This window comes from Pinus tabuliformis, chromosome 3_2 (assembly GCF_031772625.1).
Source record: "Pinus tabuliformis cultivar Carrire ecotype Pingquan chromosome 3_2, CPIR1, whole genome shotgun sequence".
Lineage (NCBI taxonomy): Eukaryota > Viridiplantae > Streptophyta > Pinopsida > Pinales > Pinaceae > Pinus > Pinus tabuliformis.
Genome location: NC_142302.1, coordinates 563,899,560 through 563,927,470, shown reverse-complemented (window position 1 = coordinate 563,927,470; position 27,911 = coordinate 563,899,560). Strand labels below are relative to the sequence as shown.

Sequence of the window (27,911 nt, the reverse complement as noted above, 5' to 3'; positions counted from 1 at the left end):
AGGTGCCCCCAAACTGTAGAACAAAGCACAAAGCCAAGGCGGGGTGGTCCAAGACAACCCGCCAAAGCTACAAGCAAATAACAGTGCCATGAAGCCAAAAAAAGGACACAGTAAAGTGGTGTGAGTTCCATAAGATTTCCACTCACAGCAAAAGTGAGTGTCGGGCCAAGTAGTTACTGGTGGACAAGCTAAAAGTTTCAGAATTAGATGCATGTTTCGACTCTGAGTCACAACCCAACAAGGAGAATGACAAAGGGAAGTAGATTATTGATGCAGAGCCCAACACCACTGTTGCCACCACGAATATCCAGAAGGAGGAACCCAAATATCTAGAGGAGGAGGAGTGTCTCTTCCACTCCAAGATGTGGGTAAAGGGCTCCCTTCTACAGTTCATTGTCAACAGCGAGAGCCAAAAGAACCTCATTTCGGCAGAGGTCGTGAAGCGGCTGGGCTTACCGACCTTAGCACATCCATAACCTTACACCATGAGGTGGATTCACCAAGGACGAGATCTTCGCATGAGCTAGGAGTGTCACCTTCCGTACAACATCAAGCCCTTCACAGATGAGGTATTGCGTGACATTGATCCCCTTGAAGTTTGTGATTTATTATTAGGAAAACTATACTTGTGGAAGCGACATGCTGTGTATGAATCAAGGCCCCGTGCTTTTATTGTTACTTTGGGAAATAAGTTTTATAGGATACAAGAGGTATCACTGCGTACCACCATCTCTTTGGTTATTGCAAAGCAATGCAGTAAGCTCATTTCCAAGACTAGGAAATTTGTTTTCCTAATGATATGCCCTCAAGGAAAGAAGAAAATGGTGGCCACAACCTCTAGATAGGGCCCCTCCACATGACAACTATAGATGGACAAGGTCATGGAGGAGTATGAGGACATCTACACCTCCTCCACAGGGGTTGCTCTACACTATCAAGTCAGGCACTCCATCGATATGACCCCAGGTGCACCACTGCCCAATGGACCAATCTATTGGCACTCCATTCTAGAGAACGATGAAATCAAGAAGTAGATTTAGGAGCTACTAAAAAAAGGTCACATCCGTCTCATTTCATCGCCCTGTGGGAGCCCGATCGTGTTGGTACAAAAGAAGGATGGGACTTGGAGACTCTGTATTGACTATTGGGTGGTGAATAAGATCACTGTTCGTAATAGGTACCCGATCCCATGGATTGATGACCTCATGGACCCACTGAAGGGGGGGAAATATTTCAGCAAGATCGATTTGAAGTCAAGATATCACCAGCTACCAATCAAACCCTCTGATGTGTGGAAGACTGCCTTCAAAGCCAATGAGGGCCTTTTCGAATGGTTGGTTATGCCTTTCGTATTGATGAATGCTCTTGCAACCATCATGAGGCTAATGGATGAAATCTTGCTGCCAATCACCAACTCATTTGTAGTGGTATACTTGGATGACATCCTGATCTTCAGCCAGAGTTGGGAAGAGCACCTCCAGCACATCCGACGAGTTCTCTAAACACTGCGGAAACACAAGTTATGTGCCAATTTGGAGAAATTCACTTTTGGCATCACCCAAGTTCAATATCTGGGATACATTATTGATGAACAGGGGATGCATGTGGATCCAGCCAAGATCCAAGTCATTCAGAATTGGCCATCTCCAACTACTTTGATAGAGCTTTGCAACTTTCTAGGTCTTGCCAACTTCTACCGTAGGTTCGTGTTGGGATTTTCTCATATCACTTGGCATCTTCATGATTAGATAAATAAAATAGAGGAGTAGATGAGAAGAAAGAATTTTCACCGTCTACTTTTCCAGAAAAATAAGATGAAAAATCAAGTGACTTTCAATGAACGATTCTTCCTCTCCGCTAATGAATGATGGGCTAGCATCCGGTGTGTTCTATAAATGATCAATAATGGGTACATCTGTAGATGGGGATGCACAAGGAAAATTAGGGATAGCAGGATCACCAAAGATGTCATGAAAAAGCAGAGGAGGAACAGACAAAAGGGGATCATCCTTTGTCACGGGTTGATGTTCACATTCCCAGTCATACTCATCATGAATGAGAGCGTAGGTTGGTTTTGAAACACCAACTTCATCGATGGCTTGGTCCTTGTTCACAATAGGTGTAGATTCTGGAACAAAAGAACACAAGACAATGCAATCTAGAGGATCATAATAACATGAAGATAGAGGTTGTGGTAACAGATGAATGTGACAACCCATGGGCTTCACAACCAAATCTACACAAAAATTTGGAGAAGTGATGCTAGGAGGATATGATATTTGAATAGATGTGTGTGCATGTTCTTCCACGTCACTTTGTTGTAGTGAAGCTGTTTGATGAGGGGAAGGTGGGTAGTCACCTGTGATAGCGACTGTGTCCACTTGGGATTTCGTAGCTCCATCATCGGAGTATGATGAGTAAGGTTTTAAATTTAACTTCATCTCAGGATTGAGTGATTTGTGAAGACACCATTCGAATCTATCCCAAAGATATTGGAATTTCATCTAGTTTTTCGGAGCTTCAAACTGCAATACGTAGAAGCACTGCCAAAAATGCATAGGTGATTATGCAGAGTATTTCATTCTTTAAAAAAAAAAATTCAAGAGGTTCAAGATCAAAATGATGGAAAGTAGATTCAATTAGATTAAGAACTGCTCAAGTGAGTGCATGCAACCGTGAGGCAGGTTGTGGCACCATCGTTGTGGGGATTCGCAAAGTGTGTGTGAAAGAAGAAATTTTACCTCGAATTCATCGAACTCATCTGCATACTCAAGGAATGCAAGGAATTCATGTAAGTACTCAGGCCAGGCCACTTTTCCTTCACCATTGTATATGAATTCCAACAAGAGCTCATGAAACTCCCTTGTGATGTTGACAGGTTTAGCATTGGATAGACATTGTGGAGGGAGGAGTCTAATGATATCCATGACAGATATGAAAATATTCAAAATATGACGTGAGGGTTCATCTTGTCATTTGGTCCTCATTCTAACAACAAAAATGTTGACGTTATTGGACCCACCAACATGTCAGGGGATCTTCCCGGTAAGAAGTCCCAACTAGACCTCAGACCATTTGGTGTAGGAGTCCCAGTAGTGGGTTGTACAGTATCGCGTTGAACACGGTTGGGCGTAGAGGCAAGCATGATTTCCTTCTTGGTATCAAGGGTGTGACCAGTGAAGCAAGCCAAGGAATGTGCATGAAGGGTTCTAACACACAGAAAGTGGAATAAGTGCACCCCTTGGAAACCTATGGAAACAAGCAGATTGGAAGGGAACACATGAGAAAAGATACATCACAAGCTGGAAGGCAAGTGAACCAACAATCCAAAGTGATGGTTAAACCAGAAACACATCTCAATAAGATTCATACATACATATATGGAAAATTCCATACATACATGCGTAAGAAAACAAATACATATATCATTAGAGTAACCAAGACAGTTGAAATACAATAACAACATATGCATGAAACCTGTTGGCTCTGTTATATTATAAAAGTGAAAGTTCCAATCATACATACAACCATGTGCAACTACTAGTCACAAAAACAAAAAGTTATAGTCACTACAACCTACTCCTCTATAGAGATATACTAGCTATGTACTACGGAGAAGCCAAGGCTCATTACAAGTACACTCCAATCTTTTTCTAAGATACACCTACAGGAATCTTGGCTCCCAAAATCTTGTGCAATGTTATGAGGTTCTATAAATAGCAAAGGGTGGGCTGACCCTTGACATTCCCCTTTGTGATTCTTCACCTGCCCTCATGTGTCTTCAACTACTACATGATTGTTACATTATACTATCAACACTTGGTCTTTCACTTTTACAAGATGTTACATTACAATATGCACATTTACCCATGTGAGAAGAAATAGGTTTGAGAAAGCCATGCAAGACACTACGAAGACTTAGAGAGTTCTGGGAAGACCAACTCTTTGACATCCTTGTGATGATCGATAGTGGTGAACTGATGCCAAGCTTGGTAGCCCATGATGGTGTCTGCATGCTCAATGGTGACATCCTTCTGAAAGTGAACTCTTGTATTTGTTTCATCTAGGTATATTGATTTGGCATGTTTGTCAAACTCATCTAATAACATGCACATCATAGTCTTGAGTTGTTAAAATTGGCAACCAGGGCAAAACTTCATGTGGGTCATCTTATTCATGGATGATAATATTTTTATTAGATTCCTCTCGTCGATAGGTGTAGGATTGATATAAAGATCATCCTATTCCGATAAGTATTCATGGAGATATGAATTTATTTTGTTTATGGAATTATTATCAAGCCGACCTACAACTCATGTAGGCTCAAAAGCCCAACAGTCGCATCTATTCACCCACCAACGTTGTGTATAAATATAAGAGGACTTTTCCTCATTTGGACTGACTCATCTCATCACATCTCTCTCTGCTGCGTAGATATGAGTCTCTTCTCTACTGCGTTGAAATGGGTCTCTCTCTCTCACACATGTGAAGCCGGAAGCTGTTGAATTTGAAGCTGCAACTGCAGAAGTAAAGATTGACTTACGTGGCCTAGAATATCTCCTCTTTGGAACTACACTGTAGGTTCATCTGAACCTCCTTTGAAAGCCGCAACTTTTGGTGGTGGAATGAAGTCAATCCGACGAACGGTTTGCAAGATATGGACTGCCCTAGTTTGAAGTCGGAAACTGCTGAAACTGAAGCTGCAACTGCAGAAGTAAAGATTGACTTGCGTGGCCTAGAAGATCTCCTCATATGAACTACACTGTAGGTTCATCTGAACCTCCTTTGGAAGTCGAAACTTTTGGTGGTGGAATGAAGTCAATCCGACTGTCGGTTTGTGAGATATGGTCTGCCCTAGTTTTGATGCTACTGATCTAGGGTTTGCTACTGCTGATATGAATCAGATTTATTGTACTATTTCTCTCTGCTGAATTATTGAAGATAAAAGAAGATTTGATCAAAGGGTTTCCCCACACATTGTGGGGTTTGTCCCTGGCTAGCCGCCACATCTTGTGTCTCTTGTCTTGGCTTGTTTTCTGTCGATCGTTTAATGTTCTATCTGCACTTTACTTTATGTATATGTGATTGCTAATCTGTGGAATATAATAAGAAAAAGAAGTGAATTGTTATAAGCATAGAACATACCATAACTTAACATGGTATCAGAGCTGAGGTGAAGACAAAACCCTAGCAAGAGCAAGAGCAATCATCGAAGAGAAGATTGGAAAGGTTATCCTAAAAGAACTATGGGGTCCTCAACACTCTTCCCTGACGAAGAAAAGCTCCATGAGAAAGATGACTATCACGGATGGAAGATGTCTATCGATCTAACCCTAGAGGATCAAGGAGTGTTGGGTCACGTAAGAGGCAATATTATTGAGCCTCCATCAAATGCACCTCCTGCTGCCAGGAACAAATGGAAGAACGAAGAAATTAAAGCGAAGAAGATCATCCGGGACTCTATCGACAAGCGCTTGGTGGCCCACATCTCTGATCTAGACACTTCCAAGGAAATCTACGATAGACTGGTGAGTTTATTTAAAGTTAATGATGCAAATCAAGTTTTGTTTCTTAGAAATAAGCTGAGGGAAATCAAGAAGGGTAAAGATGAAAGTATGTAAGCATACTTCTTAAGAATCACCGAGATCAAGAACGATCTCCTATCTATTGGGGAAACTATTACTGAAATAGAAATGGAACTCACAACTCTTGGAGGATTACCATCCGAATGGTACGTATTCAAGACTACTCTTCTGAACTATAATGTAATTCCTGGTTTAGAGGAATTAATGGCTAGATGCAGTCAAGAAGAAACAAGGGAAGAAGAGCGAGAAATGCCCATGCCTAAAAGTCCTCCTGCTGCTTTTTCTTCTCATGCTAAGAGAAGAAATAATTCTGGGTCAAAATCAAAAGGAAAGGCTGGACCTAAGGGTGGAAGAAAAGGACGATGTTTCATCAGCGATGAAGCAGGTCAGTATGCAAGGGAGTGCCCTGATAGAAAGGACTCACACTGGGACGATGATCAAAATCCCTCTGATGGCAATCAAAGGAATGAAAAATTCAATAACAAAGGCTACAAGGTAACCTTCAGCAATGGCAAGGTATGTATATGGAAAAATAATGTTAAAGATGCCTTTACTCTTGGGTTTAGTGTTGATTCATTATATCAGGTTGATGGAAGTCTGCTAGGTGTCATGTCTTATGACACATCTCTTCATTCCGAACTTTGGCATTAGAGGTTTGCCCCCCTTCATTATAAAGCTATACTCGGTATAATACAAATGGTGATAGGGATGCCCGAATTCTGAGTAGAGAAAGAAGGTATATGTCCGGGATGTGCCGAAGGAAAGATCAAAAGGGGAATGTTCCCCTCAAGCCAAAGCAAGACCTCCGATATATTACAGTTAGTTCACACAGGCATATCTGAGGCTGGAATTAAGAGGGAGACTACTACACCACATACTCCTAAGCAGAATGGTGTGGCGGGAAGGAAGAACCGCACGATTGTGGAAGCTGTCTGGGCCATGCTACATGATCAAAGACTTTCGAAGTTTCTATGAGCTGAAACTAGAAACACTGTCGTATATGTACAAAATTCGATGCCCTCATCAAGCATTGGGTTCTAAGACTCCTGAAGAAAAGTTCAATGGTAAGAAACTTGATGTTTCTCATTTTAGAATTTTTGGAAGCCCTGTATATTTTCATGTGCCGAAAGAGAAAAGAAATAAATTGGGTGCATCTGGAAAGAAGGGAATTTTCATGGGCTATGGTGAAAATACTAAAGGCTATAGAATCTATGTAGCCGGTCAAAGGGAAGTCGTAATTAGTCATGATGTCACCTTTGACGAAGATATGGCTTTGAGAAAGGTGAACAATCTTCCAACTTTGAGGAGCTCTCAAGAAGCCAACACCAGGGAACCGAAAGAAAAATATGATGAATCAATGCCTGATGTAGAAGAACCCATAGATCCGATTGATCCTCATCCACATGAGCCTTCCTCTTCTAGGAAGAGGCCTTCATGGCTTAGGGGGATACTTGATGACGCTGAAGGACATGCTACACCCTGAGGGACCTTCCGTCAAAGTAAGAAACCTAACAGGTATCAGGGATACCTGACCATCATGAGCACAATCATACAAAATGAGCCTTCATCATTCTCAGATGTCGTCAAGCATTAAGCATGGAAGGATGCTATGACCAAAGAACATGAGTCTATCATGAAGAATGATGTCTGGGAAGTAGTTCCTAGACTCCAGGACAAGACAATTGTCACTTTTAAATGGCTTTACAAGATAAAGCATGCAACAGATGAAAGTACGGAAAAGTATAAGGCTTGTTTTGTTGCTCAAAAGGAAGGTATAGACTATGATGTGATATTTGCACCTGTTGCCAGATATACGACCATCTGCTCGATCATAGCCCTTGTCGCTTCACAAGGATGGAACCTACATCAGATGGATGTCAAGACTTCATTCTTACACAGCTCGATCAAAGAAGAGGTCTATGTGGAGCAATCCGAAGGATTTGATTGAAAATATCATGTATGTAGGTTGAAGAAGGCTCTCTATGGGCTGAAGCAAGCACCCCGAGCATGGCATGAGAGAATCGATAGCTACTTGATGAAGCTGGGATTCACTAGGAGTGAAGCTGATCCTAACCTTTACTTTAAGGTTGAAGATGACAAGCCTCTCATACTGGTGTTGTATGTGGATGACCTCTTTCTAACAGGTGCAAACACTCTCATTCACAAATGTAAGAGGGAGATGGCTTCTGAATTTGAAATGAAGGACCAAGGACTTGAAGTGCGGCAGAAGCCAAGGGAAATTTTCCTATCTCAAGGAAAATATGTGGTAAATATATTGGAAAGATTTGGTATGATGTACTGCAAGCCTGTGACTACCTTGAGGATCTTAACATTTAGAAATTATATGGTAGTGATGTCGGACCAGACTTGGGAAACGCCTCTGGGTTTCAAAAACTCATTCGCATTGATGTTCTTGGTGAACCTCCGTCCAAACATATGTTTTGCAGTTAGCATTGTGAGCTCATATTTGGTTGAGCCTCACTGGATTGATGCCAGGAATCTTCTGAGATGTCTTCAGGACACAATCTCTCATGGATTAAGATACACTGCCAGAGATGTGAGACTACTTGGATATACTGATGTTGATTGGGCAGGGAGTGTGGTGGACCATAAGAGCACTTCCAGGTACTATTTCACCTTGGGATCTGCTTCGATATCCTGGATAAGCAGGAAGCAGAAGTCGGTGGCTTTGAGCACCGCCGAAGCAGGATATATTGTTGCTAGCATAACCTCGTGTGAGACAGTCTGGTTGCGAAAGCTCTTCTGTGAGATGTTTGGATTTACATTGGATACCACTGTGATTCTCTGTAACAACCAGAGGTGGGATTCGATTATTGAGGAATCTCGTATTCGTCAATTGCTCCAGTAGATAGACATCATCTGGGATATGGTAAGTCGATGAGAAAGAAAGCTCCATCACATTAAGATGATGTACAGGTTGATACACCTTGACAAAGCCCTCAGGAAAGATCTAATTTGTGATTTTCCCAAACGACTTGGAGTCGGCAAGAAACCCTTGTACAAGGGTCCTGCATGTTGCATACATTGAGCTCTGGGAGCTCTGAGGGCTTGCGGTTCCTACTGGAGCAACATATAACCACAAGGTGACTCACCCTCCCCTGGTGGTGCACACTGGAACAAGATGATTCACTCTCTTGTGGGACAAGATGATTCGATCTCTTGTGGAACAGGATGATTTTCTCTCCTGTGTAGCAGGATGATGTGTTCTCCTTTGAGGCCTGGATTGATGTGTTCTCCATGGCAATTGTAGCAGGATTGATGTGTTCTCCTGTGAGGCCTGGATTGATGTGTTCTCCATGGAAATTTTAGCAGGATTGATGTGTTCTCATGTGAGGACAGGATTGATTAGTTCTCCTGTCTGTGGAGCGATAAAAAGGTGTCTTGTGAACTCCTAATTACCTCACATTAATTATCAACCCAGGGACGACTTTTTATTTCAAGAGTGTACTCTGTCTGAGGCGGCTATTTTCTTAAGAGTAATGTTTTGCAGTACAGTGCTTAAAACCCAAAAGTAAATGAATGCTTGAAAAAGAAATCTAATTGAAACAACAAGAAACTGAAAATGTTCTGAACTAAATCATTCATTCAAACAACCATCAATCGAGGATAATAACTCAGTCCTCTAGAAATTGATGAAAAAGAAATAGAGTATGGATCATGGATCTGGGAGCATAATAGCGTCTGCTGTGTCTCACGACAGCCTTGATCCTCCTCCCACACCAAAGCAATACATGCAAGTAAATAAATCAGCAGAAAGTAAAACGGAACAGCGAATTGGAAATGGGACAGCAATAAATAATACAGCAGTAAAATGGAACAACAATAATCAAATGAAACAACAACAATCAAATGGAACAACAATCCTTAATGAATTACAAAATAACAACTATCACCCGTATGTACATGATTTACATTAATATAGCAATCTGAAAGTATTGAATGATATAACTATATTTCTGAACGAAGGAACATTGTCCTCAAGCCTCACAAATACTATTTCACATGGATCGGATAACAGTAACATTCATACCAACGTTCCGCTATGGAAATAGCTGAGAAATGCAATTCGAATAGATCCACTTATACAATGCAGAGACATGAGAGAAAGAACTCCTTCAGATATCAATTATAATGAGGCATAGTATATCACATATAAAGAATGTATCAGATTACTTAATAACAGAAATGAACAAACCACACGCAATTTACCATATAATACAACAGCGGCAAGTGTCCGTTGGAGCCGGGCCCGTAGCTTCCAATGGCACCGCCGTAAATTATTTCAGATGCAGGGAGAAAGTAAATGCCAAGCCTTTTATATTAACGCATCAATGATAATACAGCAACACTAATTCCCAAAGAGATTCGATCGTCTGAGTTCTGAAACTTAGAATTACAAAAACAGTCCTCTTCCGCCCCCCGTCTCTGATCTTGGGTTTCATTTAAATAAAGAAGATCAGAGCATGGATAATTACAATCATGATTTCTCTTACAAATTTAGGTTGATTCTAACCCATTGATCAACAAGAACAAGGCGGATTTAGGTTTGCAGCTAAGATTTGGAGGGCGGCCGCAACAGCAAATCTCAGAAAATTGTGCTCAAAGAACCCTGTGTTTCTCCCTGTACAAGCCGAATTTGGGCAAACTGTTCTAGATGAAGATAATTGGGCCCGTTCTGGACAAAACCCATGTTCCGGATTTTCCAAATTCGTCTTCATTTGCTCAGAATCTTAACCGCAAAACTGTCACTCCTTAAACCAGCGAATTTCTGAGTTGGCTGATTTAAAAATCAAATCTTCAATCTGGAAGTTACTTTGGAGGCTAAAAATGGTAGATAAGGTTACAACCAACTTATTAGAACTATCATTGGTAAAATAATGCATAATAATCAATTTATTAAAAATAAAAGAGAATAAATAATATTCATCCATGAGAGCATAAATCATTTATAAAATGGATTTAAATGATAAATTATAATAAATGACATGATGAAGAATGGTGGAAATGGGTGAAATAAACGTTCACAAGTGACAATAATAATGGTATATTATCGAATCTACACACCCCCACACTCAATATATTATATGTCCTCATGCAACGAAAACTGAATATATTGCATGTCCTCATGCAACCCAAAGACAAAAACCCATGTGTTAACCAAGCAATAAAAATTTGAGAATAAATGAATGCTTCCTTAGTTAATGAATATTCAATTTTAGTAATCTTGATGAAGGCATAACAATTTTTACATTGACATTCAATTATATGTATATATGAAGTTGCAACAGAATATGATATAGATAACAGCAAACTTCATTAACCATTTTCCCAAAAAACTACAACCCAGATTTTGTTGAAATGTTGCAAGTAGAGTTAGAATATATGAATGCCTTTATGATCCAAAAATTAGATTGTTTTGATGCACGGATCATGAGATATAAACAAAATGGCTGTAAGTGAGAGTGCATGATTTCCGAAATTTTATGAACCAATATTTCTTGAAATTGTGTGGATTTGTATTAATGATACGTATGTGTTTTCCAAAAATTACAAGAATTGAGTTCATAGTTTTAAAAATATGTGGAAATCAATTTCCGCACTGTGTAAAAAATGAAATTGTATGCCTTTAAATAAGGAAGAAAGTAGAAAACATCCATCATGCATAGCAATTCCTCCCCCTCTCTGAAAAATTAGCATGTCCTCATGCGATGCTAGAAAACAAAGAGAGGTGGTTGCTACCAGCTGTGGAATTGTACGCTTGGTATAAAACAACATGAAATAAGGGAGGTGTCGAGAATGAATAAGAAGAGCAATGGATGATAAAGAATATGAATGGCGTGGTCATAAGAAAGAAATGAATGAAAGGAACACTCCCCCATACTCGAAAATGACATGTTGCTGAAAAAGGGAAAGTGGTAAAGATGTGGAATGAAGGATGACAAATAATGCTCAAAATGGATTTTCAGTAGATTCTCCTAAATTTATAATAAATTAGAAAACTATGCAATTTTACCTCAAGTTTTACCTCCAAAAAAAGGTGGAACGACATATAAATACTGGCAGTTGTTGAAGCTGATGTAGGCAGAGTTGGTGCTGAAAGTGATGCAAAAGGTAGAATCCAGGGAAGCACATCATGTTTGAAGAATTGTTCACGTTCATGAGCCTCTACTGTGAAGTGCAATAGTGTGGTCATGCTACGAATAGAATTCTGCCCATACTGGTTGTTCTCCTGTAAACAAAGCACTATTTTGCATACAATGTTCTTGAATCCATAGTGTTAGCTTTGAATAGCAACAAATAAAATGCATGCAAAATTTCAATTAGAAAAACTTATGTATACCTGCAATACTAATATGTTGTCAAATCAACAAGGTATGGCAAAGTGCAATAATCATATCACATGCAACCCCATAATGCATACATTCCCCCCTCTAATATAACCATAAAGCATATGAAAGGGGTGGTGCTGACGGCACGGCAATGGAATGAACAATATATCAGTAAGGGGGGCAGAGTACACTTATGAATGATAGGACGGTGAAAGTTATGGTTATATTGAGAGCAAAGTGTGTAAAGATAGTTATGAATACGAGATAGGACGCTTTGGATTGATGATAGTTTATACAAAACGAAAAAGGACAACAATATGCTAAAAAGATGCTTTGCTGACGGTATTCTAGCTGAAAATGATGTGATTGATCATAAAACAATTTCTCATGCATAAAGGTTCAAACAGGGAAAAAGTTAAGGAAATAACTTCTCTGATAAAAAGAAAATAAGAAAAGGGTATTATAATAATAATTGACGAAAAGATATAACTTCAATACCATAAGCAGAGCCGCTGCTGCCAGCAGGCGTCCATAGCCTCGGCAGGGTTGCTTTTTAGCCCATATGAGCCAGGATCCTCAATTTATAAATGGAGAGTTTTAGTGCTGTTCTACAGAAGAGATCAGTGTGCTGGCGTGGTAACCAGACACCCACACTGCCATTCACTAGGAGGTAGCAAAAGTGATCAGGTCGGCTCGTGATGAGACCTCCTGTTCCAAGGATAATTTGGCTATCCAATGGATCATAACCCTGGTGTGGTGGCCATAATGGGAATGTCACTTTGTTACAGCCTTATGAACATGGTAGGCTGGCTCGTAATGAGACCCCCTATCCTCCATCTGTGAACAAAATTTTGTTGTTATTACACATTTTTATGATAAAAAGAGGGAGGCTCAGTACTCCTTAAGAGCAGGGATGGCGGAAGAAGTTGAACATGTCAATATAAAAAAATATACCCATAATCTCATTTATTACAAACAGAGAAGATTATAACCAGGAAGGGTGGAACCAGCATGGTATTAAGATGATCAATCAGTATTATGTACAACAGAGAACAATGCAGTAAAGGAATATATAAATAATTGTGTCCCTTTTAAAAAGAATCTATCATCAAGGAGCTGTCCTTTTAAAGATCATAACGTGAATAATATTAACTTTGCTTCAAAAGAATCCATAATTCCTGTCCTCATAAAAGTAGTGTACTTCATGTCATGAAAGAGAATCAGGAGAATGTGGTTGAGCTGAACTATGAATAATCCCACAAGAGAAAGGAAAGGGTTGCCCTCAAAAATATTCCCAAAGTGTTGCTCTTTTGAATGAACAGCAAAAACACTCAAAAAGTGGTGTTCCGTGTAGGGAACATCAAAGAAAATGCACACCAAAAAACAAAAATACACACAGAAAACGTGAAAATGCAAATGTCGTTCCTTTTGAAAGAGAAGAATCCATGCGAGCAAAAACTCGAACAACAAAAACTCAAACTGCTGTTCCTTTTGAAAAAGGAACAGAAAAAAACTCAAACTGCTGTTCCTTTTGAAAAAGGAACAGCAAAAACTTTGAAAAAGGTACAGCAAAAAACTCAAACTGTTGTTCCTTTTGAAAAAGGAACAGCAAAAAACTCAAACTGTTGTTCCTTTTGAAAAAGGAACAGCAAAAAAACTCAAACTGTTGTTCCTTTTGAAAAAGGAACAGCAAAAACACGTACTGCTGTTCCTTTTGAAAAAGGAACAGTAAAAACTCAAACTGCTGTTCCTTTTGAAAAAGGAACAGCAAAAACACACCAAATGTTGTTCTTTTTGAAAAAGGAACAACAAAAACACGCACTGCTGTTCCTTTTGAAAAAGGAACAGCAAAAACACACCAAATGCTGTTCCTTTTGAAAAAGGAACAGCAAAAACACACCCAACGTGAAAGTGCAGAAGTGCTGTTCCATTTCGAAAAGGAACAACAAAATGTAAAAGTGCAAAAAGTGTTGTTCCATTTCGAAAAGGAACAGCAAAATGTGAAAGTGCAAAAAGTGTTGTTCCATTTCGAAAAGGAACAGCAAAATGTGAAAGTGCAAAAAGTGTTGTTCCATTTCGAAAAGGAACAGCAAAATGTGAAAGTGCAAAAAGTACTGTTCCATTTCGGAAAGGAACAGCAGCTGTTCCATTTCGAAAAGGAACAGCAAAATGAACTGTGAAAAAGGAACAACAAAATGAATGGCTGATAAAAAAAAGTGTTATTCCTTTAGAAAATAAAAAACGAAAATGATGTTCCTTTGAAAAAGGAACAGCAGGAACGACAAAAAATGCACACAAATGCTGTCCCTTCAGAAAAGGAACAGCAAAATACACAACCATAAAATGCAAACACGCAAAGAGTGAATTAGCTGTTCACTGCAGTGATGCTGAGGATGAGTTGCACTTTGAATGAAGCAACACTTGAAACACAAAATATAAGAGAAATTAGAAAAGAAACAACAAAAAACAGTATGTAAATAAATAAATTGAGTTGCAACAGCTATGATGTTATGTCAAAAAAAATGATCTATTTGAAAAATGTTTTGGCAGCAGTGACAAGACATGAATCTTGAAATTGAAATCAATTCTTCATTTGTTCTATTATGAATCCGTTGGGTAATGATTTGGATAAAATTCCTTTGTTTTATAAAAATTTCTTTGAAAAATCACTCGTCCATAAGTTGACCTTCTTTATTTTCCCAGGACCTGCAAAAAACGAGTATCTACCTGCAATAAAACATTAAATCATGGATAAAGAGAGGTGATCGGGCTCCCCTAATCCAAGAATTATGCAAAAAATAGCAAGTAGTTATTCTGTATAACAAATCCATAGAGAAAATAACAAAGTAAAATTTATTTGTTACCTGCGGGAGAGCAGTGGCCAATCATACTAACCTGCAGTGTTTTAATCACAACTTCTTTGTTTTTCGTCGAAATTGAGTGATTCCAAAGCAAAATGAGAGCTAATTCAAAGGTGTATCTCCAATAGAAACAGGTTTTAAAAACTCAATGATATGATATGTCAAATTTGTTTAGAACAACCTGCATAATAGAGTCATTTTCGATTACCCGGCTTAGACCAACAGTTGATATTTCAAGCATAACTTTTTCGTTTGATGTCGGATTCAAATGATTCAAATTGGAAATGAAAATAGATTCATTTATTGATCTCCAATAGAAACAGGTTTTGAAGACAAGAAGAATTGATAGGTCAAATATTGTAAGGAACAGCCGGAAAAACAGAGTTTTAAGAGTGCTGATTTACGATAGACAGTCAGTATTTTGATCATAACTTCCCCATACGATATCGAAAATGAGTGATTCCAATTGCATTGTAAACTAGATTCATAGGGGAATCTTCCATAGAAACAGGTTTTAAAAATTCATTCATTTAGGCCTCCAAAAACTGACTGTCCCAACTCTGTTCCTGAGCTGCCCGCTAGACATCCGGTCAATGTTTTGGCTCTAACTTTTTCGTTTCAAATCCAAATTGAGTGATTCAAATTGGATTGGAAAGTAGACATCAAGGGCTACTTAGGGTAGAAACAGGTTTTAAAAATATTCATTTTTGGTCCCTCAAAACATGACTGTCCCAACTGTTTTTCCAGAAAGTTCATCAAGCCCGCAAGCCAAAAAAATGAAATTCAAGCATTTTTTCAAATTGGTGATAAAAATGAAAATGAGTGTTTGTAGAACTTATTATTTCCATTATGATTCATCTACATACACAAATTATAAAAAAAATTATCACCGATGTTGATTTGCATAGCATGTTGCAAAAAAAAACCCTAGTTTTACATGGAAAAACAAAAATGCATTTATTTATTCCCTTATTTATTTTATTTTCTACCCTAACCTATTTTGATTTGAAAAATGAATATAACTACGTATATGAGTACTTCCAGTGAAGCCATTTTCGAAGTAAGGCTTCACGTATGCACATACCCAAATTTGAAAAATGCATGTTAATGGATATTAGGGTATGAGAAGGTGGCTTCCCTTGAAAAAATGATATCAAAAATTGTTGAAGCATAGAGTGATGTTGCAAACAAATGATGGAGTGAAACCAATCTTCAATGTATCCTTTATTTTCTTGATTTCGCATAGCCATCATATCATGAAGTCCTTGGTCTTTTAAAATAACTTGTTGATGCATCCTACAAGAAACCTCATTTTCTTCCATAGCTTCTACAATTTTTGCATTTGAAACATTCTGAATCTCATTGTAGGTTTTCTCTAATAACACATGTGAGATAGAATGGGTGGGAAGGGTGGGTAAATTTGCCAGCTCAACATTGTAAGCATGTTGTACTGGTTTATTATGGTGAAGGTGTGGAATTAGTTGAGCAGGAAAATGTGTATGGAATGGAGCATTTTGATGATGTGGCTGATTGGGTTGTGTGAATGGTTTTGATGGGCAAGCAAGGTGTTGTGAAAGAGCTGGTGGAGAATATGGGGAATGTGCTTGTGCTACAAGATGAGGGAGAGTAGTCATGCCATCATAAGATGAACCATGCCCAACTTGTAAACAAGATAGGTGGTTATATTGAAATTGACATGGCTGCCCTAACACATTAGCATTCCATAATGGATTATGCAAGTATGATAATGGAGAAAAAGTGTTTTGAACCATACCTATAGGCCTTGTTGCAGCTTTCCCATCTCTTTGATATGCCACTTCCATCCTAGATAAGGAAGAGTGAGTATCTATGAGATGCTCCTTTCGGTCATGAGGGCAAAACACTTCATCAAATTCTTCATTTTTATGAACCTGCAAAACATCCAATTTTTCATTTAGAGAGCTAATAAAATCAAATTTAAAATTTTCAAATAAAGCATTGATTTCAGCTCTTATGTCTCCTGTTCTTGTAGCAGATTTGGAAAACAAAGAAAAAACATCTCTAGGATTCTTACCAGCCTTGGAGATTCCTCTTGAATACCTTATGCACAACTCACAAACATCATCATATGATAACTGAAAAACATCACCTTTTCTTATCAGATTTAAAAGTTCTAAAAATTTATCTCTAATTCCTCTAAGAATGAGTGTTTTTAAGATCTCTTTTTCCAAATGCTTATGCTTTGATTTTTGAAGGTTATAATGAAATCGATCTACATAATCCTCCAAATTTTCATCTTCCCCTTGTATCATATCGAAAATATCTTCATTGGCTTTGTAATAGTCTTGGTACTTCTTCAAGAATATGTTCTTCATGTCCTCCCATGTTTGGATGCAATTCCCACCTAGGCTCATGAACCATCGGAGAGCTGCTCCTTTTAGAGTAAGAGGAAACACTTTCAATCTTTGATCATTAGTACAATAATCATATCCTCTACAAAGTATTTCAAACTCAAACAAAAATGTATGTGGATCTTCATTTGCTAAACCATGAAAATTTGGTAAAGATAGGGGAATTATGTGCATTTGTGTCACTCCTCCTAGATCTTTGATAGGAAAATCAAAAGTAGGAACGTGACCCATTTCTTACCATAGTTTAAGATGTTCTTCATGTGTTTCTTCGAGGCTCCTTCTTCAAATGTTCCTGTCAATCGGTTAGTGAAATGGGTGGTGCTTACATCACCACTTGCGTGAGATCATGTGATTCAAAAAATTTCTATCTTTTTCCTAATCATTCACACAAAAATTCAAACATCTATTTCTACCCTAGGTTCTTTTAAGAGTCCTGCTGGAAAGCGGACGGTGGAGCAGGGCTTTTACATGCTCCGTACGCAGGTTCTTACCTTCCGTTTTTAAGATCCAACTCTTCCCTAGCAGGCACTCATCAGATTCACACTACTCTTTAGAAATGGCTACACTCTTCCCCGGCAACGGCGCCAAAATGTGGAGTGATAAAAAGGTGTCTTGTGAACTCCTAATTACCTCACATTAATTATCAACCCAGGGACGACTTTTTATTTCAAGAGTGTACTCTGTCTGAGGCGGCTATTTTCTTAAGAGTAATGTTTTGCAGTACAGTGCTTAAAACCCAAAAGTAAATGAATGCTTGAAAAAGAAATCTAATTGAAACAACAAGAAACTGAAAATGTTCTGAACTAAATCATTCATTCAAACAACCATCAATCGAGGATAATAACTTAGTCCTCTAGAAATTTATGAAAAAGAAATAGAGTATGGATCATGGATCTGGGAGCATAATAGCGTCTGCTGTGTCTCACGACAGCCTTGATCCTCCTCCCACACCAAAGCAATACATGCAAGTAAATAAATCAGCAGAAAGTAAAACGGAACAGCGAATTGGAAATGGGACAGCAATAAATAATACAGCAGTAAAATGGAACAGCAATAATCAAATGAAACAACAGCAATCAAATGGAACAACAATCCTTAATGAATTACAAAATAACAACTATCACCCGTATGTACATGATTTACATTAATATAGCAATCTGAAAGTATTGAATGATATAACTATATTTCTGAACGAAGGAACATTGTCCTCAAGCCTCACAAATACTATTTCACATGGATCGGATAACAGTAACATTCATACCAACGTTCCGCTACGGAAATAGCTGAGAAATGCAATTCGAATAGATCCACTTATACAATGCAGAGACATGAGAGAAAGAACTCCTTCAGATATCAATTATAATGAGGCATAGTATATCACATATAAAGAATGTATCAGATTACTTAATAACAGAAATGAACAAACCACACGCAATTTACCATATAATACAACAGCGGCAAGTGTCCGTTGGAGCCGGGCCCGTAGCTTCCAATGGCACCGCCGTAAACTATTTCAGATGCAGGGAGAAAGTAAATGCCAAGCCTTTTATATTAACGCATCAATGATAATACAGCAACACTAATTCCCAAAGAGATTCGATCGTCTGAGTTCTGAAACTTAGAATTACAAAAACAGTCCTCTCCCGCCCCCCGTCTCTGATCTTGGGTTTCATTTAAATAAAGAAGATCAGAGCATGGATAATTACAATCATGATTTCTCTTACAAATTTAGGTTGATTCTAACCCATTGATCAACAAGAACAAGGCGGATTTAGGTTTGCAGCTAAGATTTGGAGGGCGGCCGCAACAGCAAATCTCAGAAAATCGTGCTCAAAGAACCCTGCGTTTCTCCCTATACAAGCCGAATTTGGGCAAACTGTTCTAAATGAAGATAATTGGGCTCGTTCTGGACAAAACCCATGTTCCGGATTTTCCAAATTCGTCTTCATTTGCTCAGAATCTTAACCGCAAAACTGTCACTCCTTAAACCAGCGAATTTCTGAGTTGGCTGATTTAAAAATCAAATCTTCAATCTGGAAGTTACTTTGGAGGCTAGAAATGGTAGATAAGGTTACAACCAACTTATTAGAATTATCATTGGTAAAATAATGCATAATAATCAATTTATTAAAAATAAAAGAGAATAAATAATATTCATCCATGAGAGCATAAATCATTTATAAAATGGATTTAAATGATAAATTATAATAAATGACATGATGAAGAATGGTGGAAATGGGTGAAATAAACGTTCACAAGTGACAATAATAATGGTATATTATCGACTCGACACTGTCGAGGCATCCTACCCATGCAGTCTGGGACTCATGGGAAGTACCTCTCATCTGATCAATGAGCCAAGGAAATGAAGTTAGGGACCATAGTAGTACCGATGGACGCATCATTGTAACAACCATACTCCCTACGCTAGGATGACCTCCATTGGTCTGGGATCAATAATATTGGTCTGGGACCAGTGGTAGGAGTTGTACCATACTATGACGCTGACTTCGGGTCGGTTGAGACTGGTCTGGGATCAGTGGTACATACTCTGAGACTGACTTTGAGTCAGTGGAGGATGATATTGGTCTGGGACCACTGGAGTTGTACTCACTATGACGCTGACTTTGGGTTGGTTGAGACTGGTCTGGGACTAGTGGTACATACTCTGAGACTGACTTTGAGTCAGTATGATACATCCTCGATCATTTCTTCTTCTTCATAATTCAGACAAAAGCAGAGTAGAAAAGAACAATGCAAGAGTAGAGCAGAACAGCACAAAATAGTATAGATCAGTGCAGGGCAGAACAAGACAAAACAGAACAGGCAAAATAGAGCAGAGTAGGGCAAGGGTTAGGCTGTACAAGGCAGTGCATTTGATGGATGAATAGTAACGACTGATAGACAGATTGCAGATGAAGTTCTCCATGGTTGAGAGGGAGTGTTAAAATTGGAAACCAGGGAAAAAATTCATGTGGGTCATCTTATTCATGGCTGATAATATTTTTATTAGATTCCTCTCGTTGAGAGGTGTAGGATTGATATAAAGATTATCCGATTCCGATAAGTATTCATGGAGATATGAATTTATTTTGTTTATGGAATTATTATCAAGCCGACCTACAACTCATGTAGGCTCAGAAGCCCAACAGTCACATCTATTCACCCACCAACGTTGTGTATAAATATAAGAGGACTTTTCCTCATTTGGACTGACTCATCTCATCACATCTCTCTCTCTCTACTGCGCAGATATGAGTCTCTTCTCTACTGCGCTGAAATGGGTCTCTCTCTCTCACACATGTGAAGCTTGAAGCTGTTGAATTTGAAGCTGCAACTACAGAAGTAAAGATTGACTTGCGTGGCCTAGAAGATCTCCTCTTTGGAACTGCGTTGTAGGTTCATCTAAACCTCCTTTGAAAGCTGCAACTTTTGGTGGTGGAATGAAGTCAATCCGACGAATGGTTTGTAAGATATCGACTGCCCTAGTTTGAAGCTGGAAACTGCTGAAACTGAAGCTGCAACTGCAGAAGTAAAGATTGACTTGCGTGGCCTAGAAGATCTCCTCATCTGAACTGCGCTGTAGGTTCATCTGAACCTCCTCTGGAAGCTGAAACTTTTGGTGGTGGAATGAAGTCAATCTGACTGTCGGTTTGTGAGATATGGTCTGCCCTAGTTTTGATGCTACTGATCTAGGGTTTGCTACTGCTGATATGAATCAGATTTATTGTACTATTTCTCTCTGCTGAATTATTGAAGATAAAACAAGATTTTATCAAAGGGTTTCCCCACACATTTGGGGGTCTGTCCCTGGCTAGCCGCCACATCTTGTGTCTCTTGTCTTGGCTTGTTTTCTGTCGATCGTTTAATGTTCTATCTGCACTTTACTTTATGTATATGTGATTGCTAATCTGTGGAATATAATAAGAAAAAGAAGTAAATTGTTATAAGCATAGAACATACCATAACTTAACATGAGTGCAGTCAGACTAGCAACATACTGATGCATAGTGTCTGTGTTGATCTCCAAGTCTGCGCTAGTGGTTACGCACATCAACTCATCAAAGTACATGTCCAACTCAGTCAGACTTGGTTCTTTGAATTCACATCGGTGAGTGTGCCAATAGATGGGATCGCATGCATGAGCATAATGACATCCATGCTCTGAACACCCATGCATGTGAAGCCTTCAAATTGGTGATGAGTTGTGGGAATTCCTCATAGTTCTAGATCTAACTCTGGATGCATGCCTTCAACTCTACTACCTTTGGCTTCATCATCTTTGTAAAATGTAATGGGGCTCCTTTGTACCTCATGTTCCATGTTTGCATGTGATTGACAATAGTGTACAAGTTTGACAAGATGCATGCTCTCCTAGCACAACGCTACTGCCAACCATTGAGATGGACAACCGAATTATGCACGGTGTTGAATCTGGAATACAACATCCACATGACTGTCTCGAGGGATGATACTTCATCCAGTATCCCTCTCTTCAACTCTACTCTGGTGGATGATGTAGCCTGTTCTCCTCCCTGCTTGGCAACTTGTAACTCCTTAGCCATGCACTCGTTCTCTCCTATCAAGAATCAAACACTTGATCTAGTGGCTTCGGCTAATTCCATTGGATGCTTGCACACATCGAATATGATCACTTGTTTTTCAAATTGCGTAGGAGATATGCCAACATCTAGAGTGGGAAATCTGAACAACTGCACAACTCTGTGTTGCGACTCGTCGAAATATATGTTGCGCATCTTCGCTTCCGGATTGTCTTCAAGGATCTCTGTGTCTCCTTGATCGCTTGGGAATTTCTCTTCTTCCAGATCTAGTGAATCTAGCAGGGTGACCTATTGGTTTTGACTCACCCTATCTTTATCTATTTGTTCTAGCATCTTTACAATCTCTTGACCTAAGTCCTACTCCTGTGACTGCACACCCTGCCTTCTTTGTGCCGGCGTCTTGGATGATTCTTTAAAATATATTGGCACAGTTTCATCAATTTGTGCATGGTGCACCTCCTGTTGTGTATGTCCCTATTGCGCTTCCTTCTCTCTTTTACGCAACTCCTGTTCTTCCCAGACTTGCTGCTTCAATTCTTGCAACTCCTTTTCTATTTCCTCCATCTTTCATTTCTCTCTTTTCCTTTGCGTGATCTACTTCTCGATTTGTCACCTCTTAGCCTCAATCTCCAAAACTTCTTTCATCACAAGTGGATCTTCTTTCAACTTGTGTCTTTTTTCTACCTCTGTGTTGTCAATAAACCTTTCGCTTTCCATTTTCATGCGCAGGTACATTACCCCCTATTGATGTTGATGATGGTGTTCTCTGTGATATTACTTCCCTCTGTATTGCTAACCACTCTACAACTATGCAGACCAGTTCATTGAGCCTGGAGAAGCTATAGAAGTATCTCCATGGGTCTTCCTCAGCCAACGACACACCCCATGGATCCAAGGAAACCACATTCTTGCACATTGGTCCTTCACCAAACAATGTTGGTCATACGGATTGAAATTTCTGGTGCTGAAGGTGAATTTTTTGAATTCCTCCATCTCAGAATCAACATGCTTGAGATTTTGTATCTCGTACAACCTGATCTGCAGAGAAAGAGCGGGCCAAGGTGCCTTCTTCTTCATGTGCTATCTCTCTGACAACCCTGTCGATATGTGATATGAAACCTGTTGCATGACGATCTTGTCCATGGAAAACTTCGGTAAAACATGCAGAGCCTTCACCACGTTGCAATGCCGATCAATGCCTCCAATGTTGCCTGCGACATGCAAGGTGGATCCTACTCAAATATCATCTTGTACAATGGGGTGACAAAGTGGTCTGACAACTGTGTGATAACTAGGTAGAAGCTACATTCAGAGAACAATCTGCAATAAGTGTAAATAGAGGTTTTCGATGGTGTCCATGGCCAACTCAATCCTAGGAAATGCTGATGAGCACATACTACATCTAGAATGTAGTCAAACATGCATATCTCTACTTACTGACCCTTGGGTAGATGTCGGGCTTCTATCACCTATTCCTTCAACCGAAGAGCCAACATGTCAGACTAGTTGTAAGGTCTTCCTTCAGTAGTCAGTTGGTCCAACATGATCAACCAACTCTGCGGGAAGGTCTGTGCTCTCTTGGTTGTATAAGCAGCATGCAAAGATGACCAAGTACTCATATGCCTTCCACAGTATCTTGATCTTGTAAACCTGGATGCGTGTTGTTCTAAATTTGGCTGGCTCTTTCACCGATCTCTTCAAGATAGCTCTTGAGCTTGCACTGCTGCTGAGTTTGCTGAACAATTTCTCCATTGTTGTCAAGGGCTGTGGAAAGTGATACATCTACTAAAAGTCCTTTGCCTTGAAGGTAGCAAGCTCTATCCTGCTGAAATTGCTCAACATCATCGTCTCAGGATCTGTGTGTGAGACAATCTAGTGGATCATGCTTGCATATGGAAACGCGGGATACTACATGCAATCCTGTACAAGCCAGACTTCTGAATGTTGACATAAACCCTGTGGTCTTCCAAATTTTCCTCAAATGTTCTTGATAATGTATCATTGATGTTATTCCATTTCATCTTGATATCTAAGTCTATGAATAGCTTGGTTTCTTTGTAGATAGGAATGCTCATAGACTATTTCTCAACTACATCTCCAGTTGCACTCTCAATAGTGTCCTTCGACCCTTCTCTCTTGGAGGCCATTGTACTTGAAGTGCTAAGAGACAGATGAACGCCTATGATACTTGGAGACATAGAAATGCTCATGACGAGAAATCTGTAAGTTGAAAACCAACATAACTTTGAGGACTGACATGCAACATACTCGGGGTGATTGACTGGTAATATTCCCCAATTTTCACTTGGAGGCTGGGAGACTGAATAACAAAGATGCACAAGTACATTCAAGGATGTCAGGAGGTTGAATGACTATTGGAACTGCGCAATGCATAATCTAGCCTAGCATGCTGAGGACTGAAACTATGAAATGCAAACCTAACAAACTGTATTGTACAGTTTCAGGGGCGAGGTGGGCACCGCCTCCCATAATTCTGCAGAGGAAGCTTCGGGGTTAGTGCTGACCAGATTTGCGTAGTGTCTAGAGGGAAGGTAGAGCCTTCACTCTCAGAAATGCACATTATTGTCCGGGAAAGGAAAGGTTCAGGCCAAGGGGGCCCAAACCCACCGACGTGCGATAGAAAACATTAAAAGGTTTGAATGCATGGCGAGACTAAGTGTAAGCAAGAGTGAATGATCATGCTTGCAAACAGTGAGTGAAATTCAGAAAATGAGAAAACATTCATGTGTGTGAAACAAGTCGCCGCAACAACAATTGTCGATGCATAAATAGTTTTCTGCATGCAACAACAGTGAAATGCAAAGAAAAATTGAAATAGTGCTTCTACAAGCTAACATACATTAAAAAGACAACAAGTTTCCATTGAAACCAAGAATACAACACTCACACAAGCCGAAATACAAAAAATGACAGAAAAGAAGAGAAATACATGTAAAGTAGACTTACCTAGATAAAATTGAGCTAAACATTGCAATGAATCCTAGATGCAATGTGGGATCTCAGAGATCCAAGATCAATGTGAGGAATGAGTCCTCCAACATCGAATAAATAATTTGGAGGCTTATGATGCATATGCCACAAATCTAGGAAAAAGTGACACTTGATGATAAGTTTCTAAAATGATCTTCACATGTAATCTCCAACTACTAAAAATAGATCCCTAAAATCTAGGGTTACTTTTGACTTTTTCTTTTTTTTTTTCTATTTCAAGAAAAAGAACCCTTGCATGCAAATTAGGGTTGCTGAGTCCCGAAGGGAATCGGTCAACCAAAAAGCACATGCAGTAGTCTGCAAGGCTGGGGATGAGATTTGGGTAGTTTCTGGGCTGAGCAAGACTGGTTGTCCCTCATGCATTACACAATTTCTAGATTGAAGCCTTGGCTATTAGTTAGAATTATGCAATTTTTGAACTGAAGCGCAGTGCTAGGCTGGATTGCGTAGTTTTTGGAGGGAAGGTTGCCTGGCTGGATTGCGCATTTCTAGAGACCAACAGGAAGCCTAGCAGGATTGCACTATTTCAGGAGGGAATGTTGGTTCCCCTCCAGAATTGTGCAATTTTTAGAGGAAGCATCTCAGCTAAAAAAATGACTAAGCCCGGAATGATAGTCTGTGGTGGGTGACAAACACGCTGACATGCACAGGCTGGCAGGCCAGTGAAACTTAGCTGAAGCCTATGTACTTACTCACTGTAAGACATGCTGCTAAGGATGGTTTGCAAGCAGGCTCCAAACCAAAGCTAAGGAAAAAAATACGAGGGAGGTTGTAGCTGTTACAACAAATGGTCAGTACCTCTCTAAACTCTTCCTATTAACCCAAACATGAATCTTTCCCATACTCTTCAAATCAATGCTATAGGATTGTCACCTTTTGGGGCATTAGAAATTATCTTGAGAGATAAAAGAGATCGATCATCGTGTATCTTCCAATGAATGTCACCTCCACGAGCCTTAAAAGCCTTCATATGGGGCTCAATATGTGCCAGAGCCTTATCGCTGCAGCCTACATTCACCACTATATAAATATGGTCATCCTTGACTTTAGTACTGATGGAATCATCAATGCCTCCTCCTTTCTCATTGGGGAAAAGAGTGAGAGTTCTGATTCCAGGAGAAAGCCTAGCTACATCCGCGATAATGATATTTTCAAGGAAAGGAATGATATCTTTTCGCTTTAGAACTAATCTACACATATGAGAGACATCAAAGAGGTTTCCATTAGTCCTACATTTAACAGTGGAGTCCATTATGAATTCCTTATACTAGATGGGCATACTCCACCCTCCAAAAGGTACCCTTTTGCCCCCATTTTGAACATGAAAGTCATAAGGGTTTTTTTTCTTCAAGGAGGCCTCATCAGAGTAAGACCTTCAGGTGATGCTTGAACATCTACCCTTGTTTTCCACCTGAGATCTATAGTCAGTACCAAAGTGACATACTATACCAATGGATCTGAAATCTCTAAATTGGATCATTTTTATATATATATATATATATATATATATATATATATATATATATATATATATATATATATATAATATAGATATAGATATAACAAAAATTACAACTAATATAACAATACTCAGACTATACCTAAAAAGATATTACAGATCAAGGACCAACTTCTAGTTTACAATTCACTGACCACTATTACATGTACGATGCACTAGCCCATTGTAGAGTTGTCATTCTTCATATTGTTTATAAGATTTGTTGCCATGCATGGATCATAATTATACTAATAAATCTAGGATTTAACTGGTTCAATCTCTAATGCATATCCACATTTCTAGATCCTGATTCATTGTAAGAGGTGGCTATGGAGGCTTCGCATATTATACCATAATTCACCTATGGCCTTCATGGTTTACACCATTAACTCTATGATCAAATTTTCATTCAAAATTGTGTTCTTCCAAATTCGACACTTTTTTTGTGTATCTATCTAATCCACCACTTACTTACAGCCAATTGTCACTAAATCAAAGATTTCTTTTCGGTAACTAGCTTCAAGATCGTCTATTGGAATTTCGATACAATCCTTTTGGTCTTTGGAAAGGTTATGCTTAGCCAAAAGTACACCTATTATGTTATTTCATACCAACTACACCTACCATGTGCATCGTGTGACACATGCCAAGTCCATTTTGTTGCTTGATCATGAAACTCATACCCTCTTATTTGTTCCTTTTCCCAAAGCTTTTTATATGCTTTTGTTCTTCTCACTCTATAAAATTCATGGAGATTTTATGTGAAACATTTCTCATCACACCCAACCTTCTAACAAACTTTTGAAATTCCACTTTTGACATTCACTGTAGATTGTATTTGAATCCCTCTTTATCACTCCCCACCTAGCAAATGTTGTAAATGATGCTTCTAATTTAGCCGTCTAGAGCTTGCTTTCTTCGTGCAACTAATGCCATAAGTTTTGTGAACTTCAACAAAATATAATGTATTTCTTATGGATAAAGTATATGGACTCTTGACGGCACATGCTGACATATTAATATTTTGCAAATTTCACCTTTCTAAAACCTACAATCCTAAAACTATAGTTTTGTTTTAGGATCAAACAAAACTATTTTATATTGAGGCCATGCTAAATGGTTTTTTTGACGATGTTGGACCCACCAACATGTCAAAGGGATATCCCCGGTAAGAAGTCCCAATTATACCTCAGACCGTTTGGTGTAGGAGTCCCAACAGTGGGTTGTAAGGTAATGCCTTGACCCCGATGTCGCACAGAGGTAAGTAAGATAACTCTGTTAGTAGTAAGGGTGTGACTGATGCAATGAGTGAAGGAAGGTGTATGAGAGGTTCCAACAATTTGATGGGAGAGGCAGGTGAAGGTGACTTCCAGGTTTAAAGGGATCAGTCTCAACTCGGCTAGGAATGCACCACACAAAGGACATGCATAAATTCTGACGGAGTAGTCCACTCTATGCGGTAGTCACATCATACAAGGTAAGATAACACAAACATCACTCATGGATCAGTCCGAGACAAGTGTGACAGTTGATATAGCAAGGTTCATGAGAAAGGTATATCTGATGTCTGGTAAGGAAGTTGACACGGATGATGAAAACATTAACAACATATGCAACACATTAACATCAAGATTCATATAATTTCATGTGAAT

The 27,911-nt window shown here is 39.1% G+C and overlaps 1 pseudogene; it reads right to left on the bottom strand.

Annotated features, from left to right (window-relative positions):
* The window catches only part of LOC149181761 (aminomethyltransferase, mitochondrial pseudogene), a 34,911-nt pseudogene extending 8,872 nt beyond the window's left edge, over nt 1–26,039 (bottom strand).
* Between the last annotated feature and the right edge of the window lie 1,872 nt (nt 26,040–27,911).